Genomic DNA, 8,307 nt, shown 5'->3' on the forward strand with positions numbered 1-8,307 from the left:
CCATTAGAGAAACGGCCCTCTGCCCTGCAGAGACAGAAAGGTCCCCTTGTCTAATGTGAACTAGCCCACTCACACTGAAGCAGCTATTTCCCATTAGAGAAACGGCCCTCCGACCTGCAGAGACATAAAAGTCCCCCGACCTGCGAAGGCAGAAAGGTGCCCTCGTCTAATAAGAACTAGCCCACTCACACTGAAGCTGCTATTTCCCATTAGAGAAACGGCATTCCGACCTGCAGAGGCAGAAAGGTCCCCTTGTCTAATGGGAACTAGCCCACTCACACTGAAGCAGCTATTCACCATTAGAGAAACGGCCCTGAACTAGCCCACTACGTCTAATGGGAACTAGCCTTCTCAGTGTGAGTAATCTAAAACCCGTTATTATGCAGGACCTGACCACTAGGGGAGCAAAAAGGGCAATTTATATAATGGGAACTAGGCTTCTCAATGTGAGTAGGCTAGTTCCCATTATTATGCTGGACTTGGCCACTAGGGGAGCAAAAAGGGCCATTTCTCTAATGGGAACTAGCCTTCTCAGTTTGAGTAGGCTAGTTCCCATTATTATGCAGGACTTGGCCACTAGGGGGGCAACATGGGCCATTTCTCTAATGGGAACTAGCCTTCTCAGTGTGAGTTGGCTAGTTCTCATTACTATGCAGGACTTGGCCACTAGGGGCAAAAAGGGCCGTTTCTCTAATGGGAACTAGCCTTCTCAGTGTGAGTAGGCTAGTTCTCATTATTATGCAGGACTTGGCCACTAGGGGAAAAAGGGACCTTTTCTCTAATGGGAACTAGCCTTCTCAGTGAGTCGGCTAGTTCCCATTATTATGCAGGACTTGGCCACTAGGGGCAAAAAGGGTCGTTTCTCTAATGGGAACTAGCATTCTCAATGTGAGTAGGCTAGTTCTCATTATTATGCAGGACTTGGCCACTGGGGGGGGGGGGCAAAAAGGGCCATTTCTCTAATGGGAACTAGCCTTCCCAGTGTGAGTAGGCTAGTTCCCATTATTATGCAGGAGTTGGCCGGTAGGGGAGCAAAAAGGGCAATTTCTCTAATGGGAACTAGCCTTCTCAGTGTGAGTAGGCTAGTTCCCATTATTATGCAGGACTTGGCCACTAAGGGGGGGGGGGGGCAAAAAGGGCCATTTCTCTAATGGGAACTTGCCCTCTCAGTGTGAGTAGGCTAGTTCCCATCATCATGCAGGACTTGGCCACTAAGGGGGGGGCAAATAGGGCCATTTCTCTAATGGGAACTATCCTTCTCAGTGTGAGTAGGCTAGTTCCCATTATTATGCAGGACTTGGCCACTGGGGCGGGGGGTGTGGGCAGAACGGCCCATTTCTCTAATGGGAACTAGCCTTCTCAGTGTGAGTAGGCTAGTTCCCATTATTATGCAGGACTTGGCCACTAGGGGTGGGGGGCAAAAAGGGCCATTTCTCTAATGGGAACTAGCCTTCCCAGTGTGAGTAGGCTAGTTCCCATTATTATGCAGGAGTTGGCCGGTAGGGGAGCAAAAAGGGCAATTTCTCTAATGGGAACTAGCCTTCTCAGTGTGAGTAGGTTAGTTCCCATTATTATGCAGGACTTGGCCACTAAGGGGGGGGGGGGCAAAAAGGGCCATTTCTCTAATGGGAACTTGCCCTCTCAGTGTGAGTAGGCTAGTTCCCATTATCATGCAGGAGTTGGCCACTAAGGGGGGGGGGGCAAATAGGGCCATTTGTCTAATGGGAACTATCCTTCTCAGTGTGAGTAGGCTAGTTCCCATTATTATGCAGGACTTGGCCACTGGGGGGGGGCAAAAAGGGCCATTTCTCTAATGGGAACTAGCCTTCTCAGTGTGAGTGGGCTAGTTCCTACTATTATGCAGGACTTGGCCACTAGGGGGGGGGGCAAATAGGGCCATTTCTCTAATGGGAACTAGCCTTCTCAGTGTGAGTAGGCTAGTTTCCATTATTATGCAGGACTTGGCCACTGGGGGGGGGCAAAGGGGCCATTTCTCTAATGGGAACTAGTCTTCTCAGTGTGAGTAGGCTAGTTTCCATTATTATGCAGGACTTGGCCACTAGGGGGGGGGGGGCAAAAAGGGCCATTTCTCTAATGAAAACTAGCCTTCTCACACTGAAGCAGCTGAGAAATGGCCCTAGCAACCAATGGTCCGTTTCTCGGATGGGAAATAGTATCAACCGTTGCAAAAGGGCTGCTCTCAACAATATAACAAAGGGGAAAGAACTCTAAGTGAATGGATGCTAAAAGAAATGCATATAAAATTCACTACAAGAGCTGGATCGCATGCACTCACCTGATGCTGCCTGGAATCACGACAAGACGTTTCGTACAGGGTAGTGTTCAGTTCCTGTTCGAGAAACGGACCCTAGCAATGCTCCGCCCCTAAGTCGTCACGTGCCCTGCAACGTTCATTTCGTCATCTATTTTTTTGCACGAGCGGGAAGACAGGGCACCTAGGAGGCTAGGACCTAGGGTTTGCCAACGCGGGACGGAGCGGGGAGGCAGGGCGTTGCAAGACTCCGCGGCAGAGATTCCTCCCTTACAAAGCACATTTCGCATAGTTGAGGTTATCTCGTGTTGATTGTTACTTTAATGCAGACCGGAGCAAGGGGGTATTTCTGTGTATTTTATGGGGTTGTAATGTGCATCAGGAGTGAGGCAATATTGGGTAAGGGGTATTTCTGTGCATTTTGGGGGTTTGTAATGTGCATCAGGGGTGAGGCAATATTGGGTAAGGGGTATTTCTGTGTATTTTGGGGGTTTGTAATGTGCATCAGGGGTGAGGCAATATTGGGCAAGGTGTATTTCTGTGTATTTTGGGGGTTTGTAATGTGCATCAGGGGTGAGGCAATATTGGGGAAGGGTCAGTTCTGTGTGTTTTGGGGTATGTAATGTACATCAGGGGTGAGGCAATATTGGGTAAGGGGTATTTCTGTGTATTTTGGGGGTTTGTAATGTGCATCAGGGGTGAGGCAATATTGGGTAAGGGGTATTTCTGTGTATTTTGGGGGTTTGTAATGTGCATCAGGGTTGAGGCAATATTGGGGAAGGGGTAGTTCTGTGTGTTTTGGGGGTATGTAATGTGCATCAGGGGTGAGGCAATATTGGGGAAGGGGTATTTCTGAGTATTGTGGGGGGTTTGTAATGTGCATCAGGGGTGAGATTTACTAAAGTACAGGAGGATTTGCTCTTTTTTGGGTTTTCTCATGCAGATTGGCGATTTGCCCGGGGGAAATGCGTTTTATGGAGCGGGGCAGCGCGTTCCTCCCTTCCAATGGGATTGATTTCCAGTAAACAGTACAGCGAATAGTTAGAGAGGGGAGGGGGTTGGAGGATTTATGTGCAGCAGATGGGAATATGTGTTTCATGCAGACAGATGCATTTGGGTACGAATTTCCAGCATAACAGTTTAGTTATTTTTTCTCCTGCATGGGGGGCGATTTGGCATTCCCTAGGGAGGGGGTTGTTCATTTGCCTCTTTGTAATGTGTGGCAGAGAAGGTTAAAGAGAGGCCTTGTATTGCTTTAATTATCAATCACACATTTAAAGTCCCTATGTGACCCGATAACATGGTGAGTTTGTTTAAAAATTTGCCGATACTTTCTAAAATGCCTTTACGGCATCATGACGTCTTTCACGTATTTCTGTTAAGTCAATGGGATGTTTTCACGTAGGACGTCTATACGTGCTTAGGAAGAGAATCACGGAGGAAATGTGTATTTATAAGGCATTTATACATCTCAGAAGTGTTTCGAAGCGCCAGATATATTTAGGTGCCGGTGGGTTTGTTTTTCCTATTTTGATTTTGGTTGCAGCAACAACAGATCTTTGTGTGTCTTCTTGGCTGGTATTATCCCCATCCTAGCTCCCTCCGCCCCCAAACAGAAGTGAGTTGTGGCCGTGCAGTGCACACAGAGGGAATTTCAGTGCAGATTTTTTTCCAAATTCGGCTGCCAACAGCAAGTTGGATTATACGCAATCTTTCTTCACCCTTATCTGCGCAACATGGCTTTCACTGTTCAAATAGCAATGCGCTCAGCTAGTTGGAAATTAAGCACCATGTCGACCCCATTTTTACCACAGCCGCATGCTTTCTTCTTTTTCTGCACTGTTGCACAGGCTCACGTGGGCTTGAATGCCTCTGGGGCTGCACAGGCCCTCCTGCGCTGGGAATGATGTAAGTGCTGCCACCGGAGCAGGGGACGAGTGCGGCGGCAGACCCGGGATCTGGATGAAGAGCAGCGGGTGGGGCTGAAGGTCCCTTGGCATGATTTCTGTAACTTTACTGCCTTTACGAGGTGATGGGTTCTGATTTGAACATTGCAGGGTATGTGCCTAACTTTACCGCTCAGTGCTGCCTGTGCTTTGAGCTGTACGGGCCAGTCTGTCTGTACCACAAGATGTCTTTCTTGATAATCAAACCCACACAGGACATTTCATCCGCTGTCTGTCTGTATAGGACAAATTTGCCTGCGTTGTCTTACTAAGTGCCTGTATGTTCATGTATACAGTAAAAATGCAGACTCCTATGTAGTTTTACCAGCAAGATAACAATTGAGTAGTTTGCCTTAAAAATAGCCATACTTAAGGCAGAGGTCTTCAATCTGTGAGACGTGTGATCCAGGACGGTGAAAAAAGAGAAAATACTTTTTGTTTGCCTCTCTAAACTGTGCATGGCGAGCCACTGGCCCCCCATGCCCAGTCAATGCGACACGGCCACGAAACAGGAAATAAACGCAGCCTGGACGTATGCTTTCCTGGATGGCGCGTCCACGCTGCGTTGTTACTTCCTGCTGGTGCTGCCAGTGTCTTCTTGCCTGGTAAGGGATGCAGCTTCTCAGCTCAGCCCCCCCACACCACATTTTGAGGGGGTGGTGCCGGGAGCAAGCGTTTCAGGCCTTTGCCGGTCCCTCTGCTTCCCTCTCCCCCTTTGGATCCACAAAGGCGAACGCGTAGGGAGAGGAGGCAAGGAGGGGGGCCGGATCACTGCAATGCTTGTGCCCCCATCTTGGGGGCCACGGGGGAAAGGAGGCGAGTGGGGACGGAAGCATGCATTGCCAGTGTTGTATGATATCTGGCTCCCCCACAGCAGATGGCTGGGCTCCAGCCATCTGCCGCGGGGGAACCGAATATCATACAACACCGGCCCCCATGCCTTGGCTGCCCCTCTGCCTTGTCACTCCTCTGGTCCATGGGGTGGCTCTGGCCGGGTCTGAGATCCGGCATCAGATGTCTGGCCGGATCTCGGGACCCGGCCTGCCTCAGCCATGACCAGGCTTTACCAAGCCCCCCAACTTCGCAGAGGGGAAACTGGAGGCTCGGTGAACTAATCTATGCAGTGCTCCTTTTCCCCAGCTGTCACTCACGCATTTCCTGGCTCTGTTTGCTCATCCAGTTTGTTTTGTTCTGTTCTGAAAGGGACACCACGGAAATCGATGTGCCATGAACATCACTGTGGCAGGGAGACTGGGTGGGGTCACTGTTGAAAGCAGGAATTCTACATGCTGGACACATTATTGTTGTTCAAATGTGAATTTTACACGTTCGTAGGAAAAAAAAAAAAGTAATTTCTAAACTCAAACGCTGATGAAACTTGCGTTCACTAGCTTTCTTTGAGATGATTATTTTTTTTTGTGATCTGAGCACCACACCAATAATTTGTGTGCCCCTTGCTTTGTGTTTTATCACAGATTATATTTATGAAGATGTTATATTTATCAAACTAGTTAATCACAAATACATGCTTCTATTGTGCTAACAGCAGTTATTGGGAAATTAAACTGGGTTTGTGGGTGCTAACATTTGGTTTTCAATACAGAGGCAGAAATACCCCAACCCATCCCATGGCCAAACACATTTTATAGCGCTTCCTTTTTTATAAGTAATTTCAAAAAGTCATTGATTAACAAGTTTTGCATATATTTCTTGTTTTTCTTTTGGTAATATTCAACCTTAAACACATTAAAAGAAGCAAAAATATATCAATACACATTTATATTTTCCATATATAACGTCCCAGCAACAGTCTGTCAACCTGCCCAGCTACCCTGGTAGCCATCTACTATACAGCGAGTCTATGCATCCCTTGATGTACTAAAATCACTGCGTTACCACCAGTACTTTGGGTGCACCGCTGCCATAGAAGTGATTTAAAGTGGAATTCATGTAAATCGTCCTGCTGTGGGTATCAGGCCTTCGGCTGCATGGGGCACCATATGGTGCAGAGAAGCCAGGGGCCCTCATGTCTGGCATGGCAGCCGCAGCGCTCTGCTGCTACGGCAGCGCTGTCACCGAACTGCATTAAAAGCTACATTGCTATTACTCGGATGTTTCCGGAAGTTAGTTCAGTGAGTTAAGAACTACCGTGTCAGATTCTATGTAAGATATGTAGATCGATGATTGGAATGCCAGCAAGCTGGACCTCTCAACTATTCTAGGCAGGGAATAGAAAGGGTCAAATATTCTGATACTCTTTCGCTCTATTATTTTTTGTCTCTGTGACTGAGTATGAGTCACATGTTCAGGTATATGCTCTGTTGTCTCTGCCAGCTGAGGTGGACTGGCCTATAGGGAACTTTGGAGATTTCCCGGTAGGACCCTGCACCCGAGGTCTCTTTTGTGTGTGGGGGAGGATGTGTGCTGACTGGCAGAGTGTAGTGCGCAAATATTGGTACGGTCAATCTGGTACATCTATAATATTTTTTTATTGTACTTTTTCAATTGCAGGAACACATATTGGCTCTCTCATCCCATCTTGGACAGCCAAGTCCCCAGCAGCAATGGCACCATAAAAAATCCTGACAACAGTAGTAGGATTTGCCGACGGTAAGAATGCCTTTTTAAAAAACAACTGTATTTTGCTGTGGGTGATGGTGGGGCTATTTTAAAATGTACACCACAAATGCATATATTTTCTATTCAAAACAGTCACCATTATCCTTTAAGACCCCCACCTTGGGGCATCCTTCCGTCCCCCCAGTTTGAAGGCCACTACCGTAAGGCACACTAGCTGTTCAGCATAGAGAGGCCCCCTTTTCGTGGGTGTGGCGACTCCTTCCCAGTGTCACACAATGACTGTCCTACTTATCAGGCTGATCGCTTTCAAACCGTCGGGGATAAATTCTCCTACTGGCTGCCCCTGTTGGCTTTAATGCTGTTGCTGCTCCAATGCCCCCTCAATGTTGCACACAAATAGGTCCATGCCTTCCTCATATAGGTGCACCGGACCCTCTAAGTAATAAGTTATCTACATGTATCAGGCCTTGGCGCATGTGTGAGAAACCATGCCTCTGCAAAATTTACCCATGGCTAGGTTTAGTTTTTTGCAGGATTTTTCCACTGCTTGGTACTAGTTCAGATGTAATGCATAATGTATGGCACAGTAACGATGCTTATGGGGCCGGGGGGAGACTTCTGACCCTTCTGGAGGTTAGTGCCTGGCTCATATTAGCAAAGGCCTTCCTGCTAAGATGTAATATTTACTTTTGTTCCCCCCAGTAAAGATCGCTTTGGTCATGGGTTCTGTCCCTGCATACGCTCCTATTTCTGGACCCTATCATTTCCTGTACATGTTGCTGCCTGCAAGCTGGGATTCTCTATGGTAGATAGTTACATTTAAGAAACTGAAACGGTGCCGGTCTTTTAAAGGACACACACAAAACGAGTGTAGCATTTTAGGTAAAGGAGCTCTGCAGTTAAGAACGTATTGCCTCTCCAGAACACCGACCTCTAATTTTATTAGCGAGCAGATGCAACTAGTTAAAGCCATAATGGGTGAAGTCTTGGAGGAAGTTACCAAGCACCAAGAGACACTTCACTCACAAATCAGGACACATCAGGCAGGAACATCCATAGCAAGCCCACTATAATTGATGGTTTTGGGTACAGACCTGGTTCACGTATACTTGGAGCATACTAAATTTACTTTTTAAAAATGTCTTCTTTTAGGCAATAACTCAGACAATTCTCTGTGTATTTGAAAGGATGGGGAATTTGAGCCTATGGCAATTCCCAGTGAAGTTAATTGTAAATGGCCGATAGAGGGTCTTGATGAAAGTAGAAGAGAAATACGTGAGGAAAGGGATTTCAAGGTAGTCATGCTTTTCTAGTCAGGTAAGCAATGTATTTTTTCTTTTTTGTTAATCTATTTGATGTTTGGGGGAGGAGGATACATCTGACGTCCCTATGCAGAGGCATTCCCTTTTTTTCACACATACACAATGCCCACCATTCTTTTACAGCATCTCTTTCCTCTAGAGTAACTCCTGTATAGATGGTCAACTGATTTCTCTTATGTTATTGGCG

At 47.1% G+C, this 8,307-nt stretch overlaps 1 protein-coding gene across 1 annotated transcript in view; it reads right to left on the reverse strand.

The window, feature by feature from the left end:
- The window catches only part of LOC138528488 (sialidase-3-like), a 283,546-nt gene extending 281,187 nt beyond the window's left edge, over positions 1-2,359 (reverse strand). The window contains exon 1 of the mRNA XM_069640149.1: positions 2,297-2,359. The gene's annotated coding sequence lies outside the window, so the exon portion shown is untranslated. The remainder of the gene's footprint in view (positions 1-2,296) is intronic.
- Positions 2,360-8,307: the final 5,948 nt, after the last annotated feature.

The sequence above is a fragment of the Ambystoma mexicanum genome, chromosome 7q (genome assembly GCF_040938575.1).
Source record: "Ambystoma mexicanum isolate Mex_15411 chromosome 7q, UKY_AmexF1_1, whole genome shotgun sequence".
NCBI classification, from domain to species: Eukaryota; Metazoa; Chordata; class Amphibia; order Caudata; family Ambystomatidae; genus Ambystoma; species Ambystoma mexicanum.